The following is an 8,040-nucleotide window of genomic DNA, read 5'->3' as shown; positions in this document are numbered from 1 at the left end:
TGATATCAAATGCCGCACTGTCCCAAGCCCCATTCAACTGCCCTCTTTCCCGTTTTGACGTCTTGCAGGTGAAATGATGGGCTCGATTGCGGAAGGGAAGGACAAATGTTCGGTCTTCACTACAGCGGGTGTGGTAGGTTTTCGGGTGTAATAAAAGAGACGTGTGTGTGTTGTGTTGTGTGTGTTGTGTGTGTGTGTGTGTGTGTGTGTGTGTGTGTGGTGTGTGTGTATGTTGTGTGTGTGGTGTGTGGTGTGTGTGCGTGTGTGTGTGTGTGTGTGCGTGCATGCGTGCGTGGTGTGTGGTGTGTGTGTGTGTGTGTGTGTGTGTTGTGTGTGTGTGTGTGTGTGTGTGGTGTGTGTGTGTGTGTGGTGTGTGTGTGTGTGTGTGTGCGCGTGCGTGCGTGTGTGTGCGTGCAGGATCGCAAATGTTTTGGCTTCTATCGGAGCTCCATTCTAACAGCGAGTTGGCTTAAAACGAGGTCAGTTAGGTCAAGTATAGCCATCCCGTTACAATTTCATCATCTGCAATGTCCACCTCCAGAATTATGATGTGGAAAACTATCTTGGAACTGATGGACCCGGGATGAAACCTTAAGACTCAAAACCAAACTCGGAAGCGGACTGAGTCTCTAACGAGTCAGACGCAGACTCAGACTCATAAGTCGTGAAAAAGACGCATTTTACTAGGCTCTCGGCCCGATAATGTTGCAGAAAGGAGTCAGAAATTCGATTAAAACTCAGAGTGCCTGGGCTTGACCTCGGACTTGGCCCGAAAACTTGCACTCAGACGCGTGTCTGCAATGCACATCGTCGGGAATTATGCAGAGTTGATTATGCATCTTCGATCTCTTGGCTGCGCCATTGGCGCACGACAACTCTCAACTCGAACCAACCAGAACATGCTATTTGGAAGCCGGAGCAAAAATTGACCTTCGAAATGGTTTGTTCCAAGAAACAGTTCTATGCTGCGATATACATAACGAGCCCACGACTGCTATGAAAACATGCAACCTGACGTACGTTTATTGATAAAGACTAGCATACGTCGGCCAAAGTTATTGCGCGGTACTTATACCAGACATTCAGCAGAACAAGAACGGTATATTCGTAGGCGCACAGCACGACACACAATAAGGGACGGCTGTAAGAGTTTCACTCACCGCATGAAATACCATATCCAGTGAAATCAAAGAACATGAACAGGTACACCAAGGTGTGTATAGAACTTCCATCATCTCATGTCTTAGCAAACCTGAAGTTGTTCGCGTAGTAGGCATTAAACGCATTCGAATGTAGCGAGCCTCTCCGTGCTGCACTCCACCTACAAAACGTTAACTTGGGTTGATGTTACTATCAGAGGGTTTGAACAAGCGATGCTCCTAGACGTACGCCTCTTCTCTGCCCAGAACAGCTCGGGGTGTTCAATCCTCAGCTGTTCATACTCCGGGATCTGAGCGGGCGCCACCGGCAGGTGGGCGCCCTGCGGCTGGTAGCCTCCCTCGTTGGCCACGTAGCTGACTTGGTAGGTGCTGCCGTCATTGCCCGAACTGGTAGTTGCCCTGCTGGGTGATGCTGCCGGTCTCTGGCTCAGGTCCAGGGTATACCTGACCTGTCTCAGCCGCCTACAAAGGAAGCATGCACATGTGTGTTATCACTGAATTCTGACCTCCAAGACTATGCGTGCATTACTAACGCATAAGTGGAAGGCAGCTTCGGCATTGAAGGCAGAACCCGTTCCCTTCATGTGAAGTGGGCTTTAATCGTCCATTCACATAGCCAGCTTCCTATCCTCTCACTTGTAAGTATCCGCTGCCTAAATTGCAGGATTCAGATCATCCAAACCCCCTGGGTTGCGACTTAACGTTACACTGCTGACTATCAAATACAATCCTGCAATGTATGCAGATGACTCGCTACGTTAATCGAAGACATTAGTCATGAAGATGAGCAGTTCACCAGATGAGCAATTCGCAAGGCATAACGTATAATGAGAGGGGATGAACTGCTCAAAAACGTACCGCCTGTCCGTGTCCTGTTCGTAGCTGTACTCGTAGTTTCCAGTGTTGGGGTCCTGATCGAACCTCTGGCTGAGAATGCGGATCTCGGGCAGCCAGACCTCACAAACTGATTGGTTGTAGTCTTGCGAGCAGCCGTAACCGCAGCCACCATGTAGCAAGACGAACTAGGGAGAAGGTCAGCGCGTCAGCTAGGGCAGGCTTGCAATATATGTGCACCATTTTGACAAGAAAAAAACATCATTCAGTGAACAATCATGGGAACTTTATCCCTACTCATGAACAAAAGCTCCATGGCTGCTACCCTTTCTAAGCTACAAAAGCTGCCTTTTCGTTGGCTGTCAGCATAGGACTGCACAAATTATCACACCTTTGGAATTTCCAAACGTTGCCAGGAACACGCAGTCAATTATTGAAAAAAAAAACACTTAACTGGAATTTATTGGCTGTGCGTGCTATTGTAGCGGTCATTCAATACCCTAGCCTGTAGATGCATTAAACACTACGAGCAGCAGCTTTGCATGGGACGAGCCCCATACCGCATTTGTCTGTTTATCTTCTCGTTCGGTCGCCCGGTACATGGCCGCTGTTCGGTCGACTACAGCATACACCACTCACCAGCTTCATGGCTCTGTGGTGCTCAGATCTGTGGTGCTGGGACGGCTGCAGCAAGCGACTGATGCTGAGAGCTCCGGTTCCGGGCTTATAAGCGGTGGCAGTGGCGAGGCCACGCGGGCGGGCTACCCCACCGTGCCAACCGCTACCCTGCCCCGCCAGTCGACGGTGACCTTGTCAGTGCTTATTGCCGCCTAGTTGGCCACCCGCGAGATCGTCCGAGCTCCGCGAATGCCTGTGCCTCCGTTCAGGTCATAGCACCGATTTAATTACAAATTTTGTCAAGTTTGGAAATTTCATAAGTTCAAATTGGACATTCCAGAAACAGGGGCAGAAGTCTCTGGGTTTTTTTGAACAGACGTCATTCTTTCGTGTTGCAAATTGGTATGCATGATGCACAATGTACATCATGAGATGTACGCTGTACGTCTCTCACCGACGACCATCTACTTTCTTTTTATTCGATTCAAGTGACGGAGCCCGTCCCAAACAGCTCATTTTCCTAGATCGCCTGACTTTTCATTCACCCACCATTGCAGGGTGAGTTTAAGTGGCATTTCGCGGCTTGCTTTTGTAGGATAGCCTGTGGACGGTGGTAGCAGCCGCGCTAGAAGTTCGGCACAGGGGCGTAGTAACTGCTAGCCCCCCCCCCCCCCATCCCCCGATGCCCATGTTCTTTACTTGAGCGCCATAGTGTTTACTTTTGATTGCTTACGATAGTGCTGACAGAGTTTCGGCTCCACCACATTAAGAAGCAATGATAACGTCCGTGGATGGGCAATGTCAGAGGTAGGACGAACCGTCTAAAAAATTTAATGACCAACGAATCTAATGAATCTAGCTCAAAATAATCAATTCGATAGACCTTGGCTTCGGAATCGTATTCAGCTTGAAGACATCAAAATCAAGGCTCGGAGACAGACTTTATATATGAAAAAGTTAAAATTGGGATTTCCCGATGGCGATTGCGATACGACTTTGCGGGTGCCTTTGTCTGTTGAATTCCTATGGAGCGCCAGACATGTCAAGCATGCATGGAGTTCACGTAGAAGTATAAGACGTGGGTAATATCCGCCACTAGTTTGTGTAGAGGCAACGACTGCATTTTTTCTCCAGGATGATATTTTTCTATTAAGAAAGGGTTTCATCATGAGTATGTGGATTCATTGACTCATTTTGCGATGCGGGTGGTGTTGGTTTTTGCAAAATTCTTACAGTATGGGGTTTCTCATCACGCCACATCTGATAGTTCTGGTGTGCAAGAAGAAAATATTTGCTAATTGGAGTCTCAGGAGTTTTATTTTGTCTCTTTGTTTTGTGTCTATGGCCTGCTCGTTAAACCGTAGCTGAAGGGGTCTTTTGATTTCCCAGCATAAGGTAAACTTTCACACGCGCCCTCAAATCTCAAACATGTTTTCTTATATACACAACACCAGATGTCAAACATTTACCTTGGTAAACCAGGCATACACGCATTGCAAGTTCGGTTGCCGGATGGACAATGACGTGGTGAGAAAGCCGACCGGATTAGATTGTGTTTCAAGTATTTTGGTTTTGTCATGCTGAAATAACATGAAGGCTAAATTTTTTGGCAACTTATTTTATCTTGCACATTTCAAAAATGACTATCATTGCACACAGCTTTACCCAAATATGGTAACGTATCATAGTCGTTCAGGTCTTTATCTCATTAGTGTCGATGGTGTGCCTGCTTATGTTGACGATGTTGCTGTTGATGATGATGATGTTCCCGCTGCTGTCGTTTGTCTCGGCGTTGTTTTTTCCAGTCGATATTATGTGACTTGTCGGTGAAGGCGACGTCTAAGTTGCTTGGAGTAGCCGTTCGCTTGGAACAGGTTTGGTTTTTCACATTAGAGGCCATTTGAAGAGGCATTCAAAAATGTTTTCATGGCACGTCGAAGTTCTGAATGGATGACTGGCTAATTTCTGGAACTATGCGCTGCATAACGTATGAGCTTGACGACGACATCGGCAATAAAGTTATGAAATGGTGATAACAAATGCATGACCTGCCTTTGACCTGCCGTAGGTCGACCCACCTTATGTGTGGATACTTTTATGCTGAACAGTAGTAGGTAGGTGATATAAGACGTAGGAGTATCGGCCAGAAAAACTTTGTAAAGATTATGAGCACGCGCTCGTACTCTGATTCGAGGGGAGTTTTCCTCATTTCCATGACATTCCGAATCGAAATAGGCATCTTGAAGATCATTCGATGCAGTTCACAGCCCAGCCCTTCTTCAGAGCCAAATCCCTCTAGTTTCTGGGCTACGCGCCCGCGAAGATGGGAAGACTATTGCGGGGAGAGTACAATGTCACCTTGGCATTCATAACGTCATAATCACGTTACTAAAATGTTGCAATTCCATGACCCATGCGATGATCCGGGCCGAGAAAAGAATTGTCGAGCCCTTCACATTCGTGCACTTAAGTTTTGATAACCAGAACTCAGGTGCAGGAAATATGGAAATAGCCTGTTGTTTCATTGCCTACCTTGAAATTAACGTTGTGTTTGGGTCAAAGCTTTACGCTTCATTAGACTGACCCTGTGTTTTTCCATTTGACGTCCTACCGGTGGAATACGCGCAGAAAGCAAAAGGGAAGCACCTATGTATGGCAATCGCTGTCTTCAGGTGAAGAAATTAGTAGGGGAATGGACGTGTGGTAGGAATGACACATCTGCTTGACTACTTTGGGAGCCCCATGGTGGTAGAGTTAACATCAGGCTGAGGTCAGTTAGGCTACATGCATGTCTACTCGTTACAAGCTCCTATGAAGAAACTGATGTTTGGACGTATTTTGATGGGCTTAGGGTGGTCTTTCTTTAGCTGCTTCTACTTCAGGACCTGAACGGGCACCCGCAGTAGGTTGGTGTCTTGCAGCGATTGGATTTTTGTTGGTTCAACCATGGACTTTGGACGCGACCTTCTAGAAATCGGCACCTTTGCTACCAGCGCAGGCAGCGGGTGCAACGATGGCTGGCGAAGCGCCGTCAGCGTGTGTGACTTGCAGCCGCTCTCCGAGCTGTGGCAACCGAAGCAGCTGTTGTTTGACGTGATGTGACGTCATAATTGACGTGATGTGACGTCATAATTGACGTGATGTGACGTCATAATTGCAGACTGAGCAGACACATCAGGGTGTGGAGGACAGCAGGCTTTTGGTAAGACGATGATGAGTGGACAACCATTGCTCACATGGCGTGTGATGGCTCATCAACTGTCGCCTATCCGGTTCCGCATTCCATCGTCAGACACAAAAGCGCGCATGAGTGACAATTTGACAATATGCAGGAGATCTTGCAGTGGAGTGTACTATAGTGTTATTTCAAACTGATCAAACTGAATAATGAAAATAATCAATTTTAACCGCAAGGGGCAGATTCGGGGCCAGTGAGGGGAGGGGCTGATTGCTTTACATAGGCTATGCTAAACAAGTTGCGTGCTGTAGTCGTATTTGCACAGGCTGTCAAATGCTTCCAGCAATTAAATGGATGCTAGCAACGCATCATTAGATAGAGGTTGAACTTCGGCCGTTGTTACTAACAGCTACACCAACATAAAGCATGGTCACGTTGTTAGTATTATTTTTTTGCCGCTTGCGTGATGTACATCACACAGTGGCACGATTTCCATTCGTTTTCAGAAGCTCACAGAAATGTCACTCCGCAATACTGGAGCAGAGGCAAGTACTTAAAGTCTTAGATAGCAAGCGTCTGCCATTTTATTGTTCCTATGCTACCACAGTCAATCCTTTATTATAACAGATCTTGCATGCATCAAGCAATGAGCAATAGAAAAGGAGACAGGGGTCAAACTTGAACAAAATATATTGACTTGATATCTTAGCGGCAAAAGACCGACATTTGCCTTGAATTTTACCGACGTTGTGAAAAAGAGCAAACAAAGGTCATCACTTTTTAGCATGACTAAAAATAAGACGCAACAACTTGAGATTTGTCCATTGCCATCATGCCTACGTTATTGACGCTAATCAACCCTTTTAACCCTAAAACGGTACGCCCGCATCCCACACCATTTGCGGACCTAAATTCCAGCAATGTCCGGCAACTTCACAACAGTTAATGTGCTTTCCGCAATGCTCTAAATCGCCATTTCGATGTATTTATGTAACATGTCATTCAAACCCAACAAACATCCAGCATCACTAAACAGATTTAAATTTCACGTTTCCCTTTTGAGTGCACTATTGAGGACATGTTTTAAATTTCGGTGTGCCAAACTAGATATCACCCTCCCCCCTCCCCCCCCCCCCCCCCCACCGCTTCCTGATGATGCTGAGAGCTCCAGCTCCGAGCCTTATAAGCGGCGGTAGCGGCGAGGCCGCGCCGGCGGGCTACCCCATCGTGCCAACCTATCACTGCCCCGCCAGCCGACGGTGACCTTGTCGGTACTTATTGCCGGCTAACTGGCCACCCGCCAGGTCGTCCGAGCTCCGCGAATGACTCCGCGCCTTCGTCCAGGTAGAAGTGCCAATTACATTTTGTGGTAGGCCACACCGCTCTTCTGTCCCACCACCAACTGCCGACTACGGGAAAACCTTGAGCTACATCAGGTGGCTGATGGTATCGGAGAGGAATCTTATTAACACCATCTTCAAGACCACGATGGCAGATATCAGGGTGCTGTAGACCTGTGGAGCGATCCCTGTTCACGATCTAAAATGCGTGACAAAATTGATCGAGAAGGGTTGATATCATTCCAACAGAGCGTTCAGAAAGAAATGGAACAAAAAAGAGAGTGACACAGCACAGCCGCCTTCGCAAATTCAATAAGGTTCTTGGTGCCGTGAAATGAAAGTGTAAGCCTCAGTGCAGCTTTCCATGCCCGAATGTCTACATAGTGTATCAAGAGGAAGCTGCCATGAAGGACAGTACAGGCATCGGAAGCTTACCCTATGGTCATATGACCGGGGCGCGATTGCGACAAGGGAGGCTCGCGAGGTGCGGACGATGGCCTAACAACTTCAGGTGCGTCGTGGCTCGGCCGCCAGTGAGGCGGTGTCTGCTGCTGAACCTGAGTCGCCTTCCCTGCCAGCTGCTGAGCCCGCGCCACCTGCTGAGCCAGCGCTGGCGGCTAGTGCTGACCCCGAGCCCTCTCCGGCACTAAGTGGTTCCAGCGCTGACGACTCAGCCGAGGGCACGGACTCTTACACGATTCCGTACATGGTAGAAGGTGGCGACGACGCCGATTGTTTTTTTCCGGTTGAGACCACTGCCACTGTACATTATAACGCTAACGATCTGACTAGCACCGCTCTGGCGGTTGACAGCTACGGTGACTCGAACCGGGCCGCTGCTGTTATTATCGACGCCTTTCAACAAGACAGCAGAGACGGGCTGGCTACTTGAAATCAAATATCGTAGATC

Source organism: Pollicipes pollicipes, unplaced genomic scaffold, assembly GCF_011947565.3.
Source record: "Pollicipes pollicipes isolate AB1234 unplaced genomic scaffold, Ppol_2.1 Scaffold_7261;HRSCAF=8764_pilon_pilon_pilon, whole genome shotgun sequence".
In the NCBI taxonomy this organism is placed as follows: domain Eukaryota; kingdom Metazoa; phylum Arthropoda; class Thecostraca; order Pollicipedomorpha; family Pollicipedidae; genus Pollicipes; species Pollicipes pollicipes.
The sequence above is the reverse complement of the archived record's forward strand: the minus strand, read 5'-3'. Positions refer to the sequence as shown.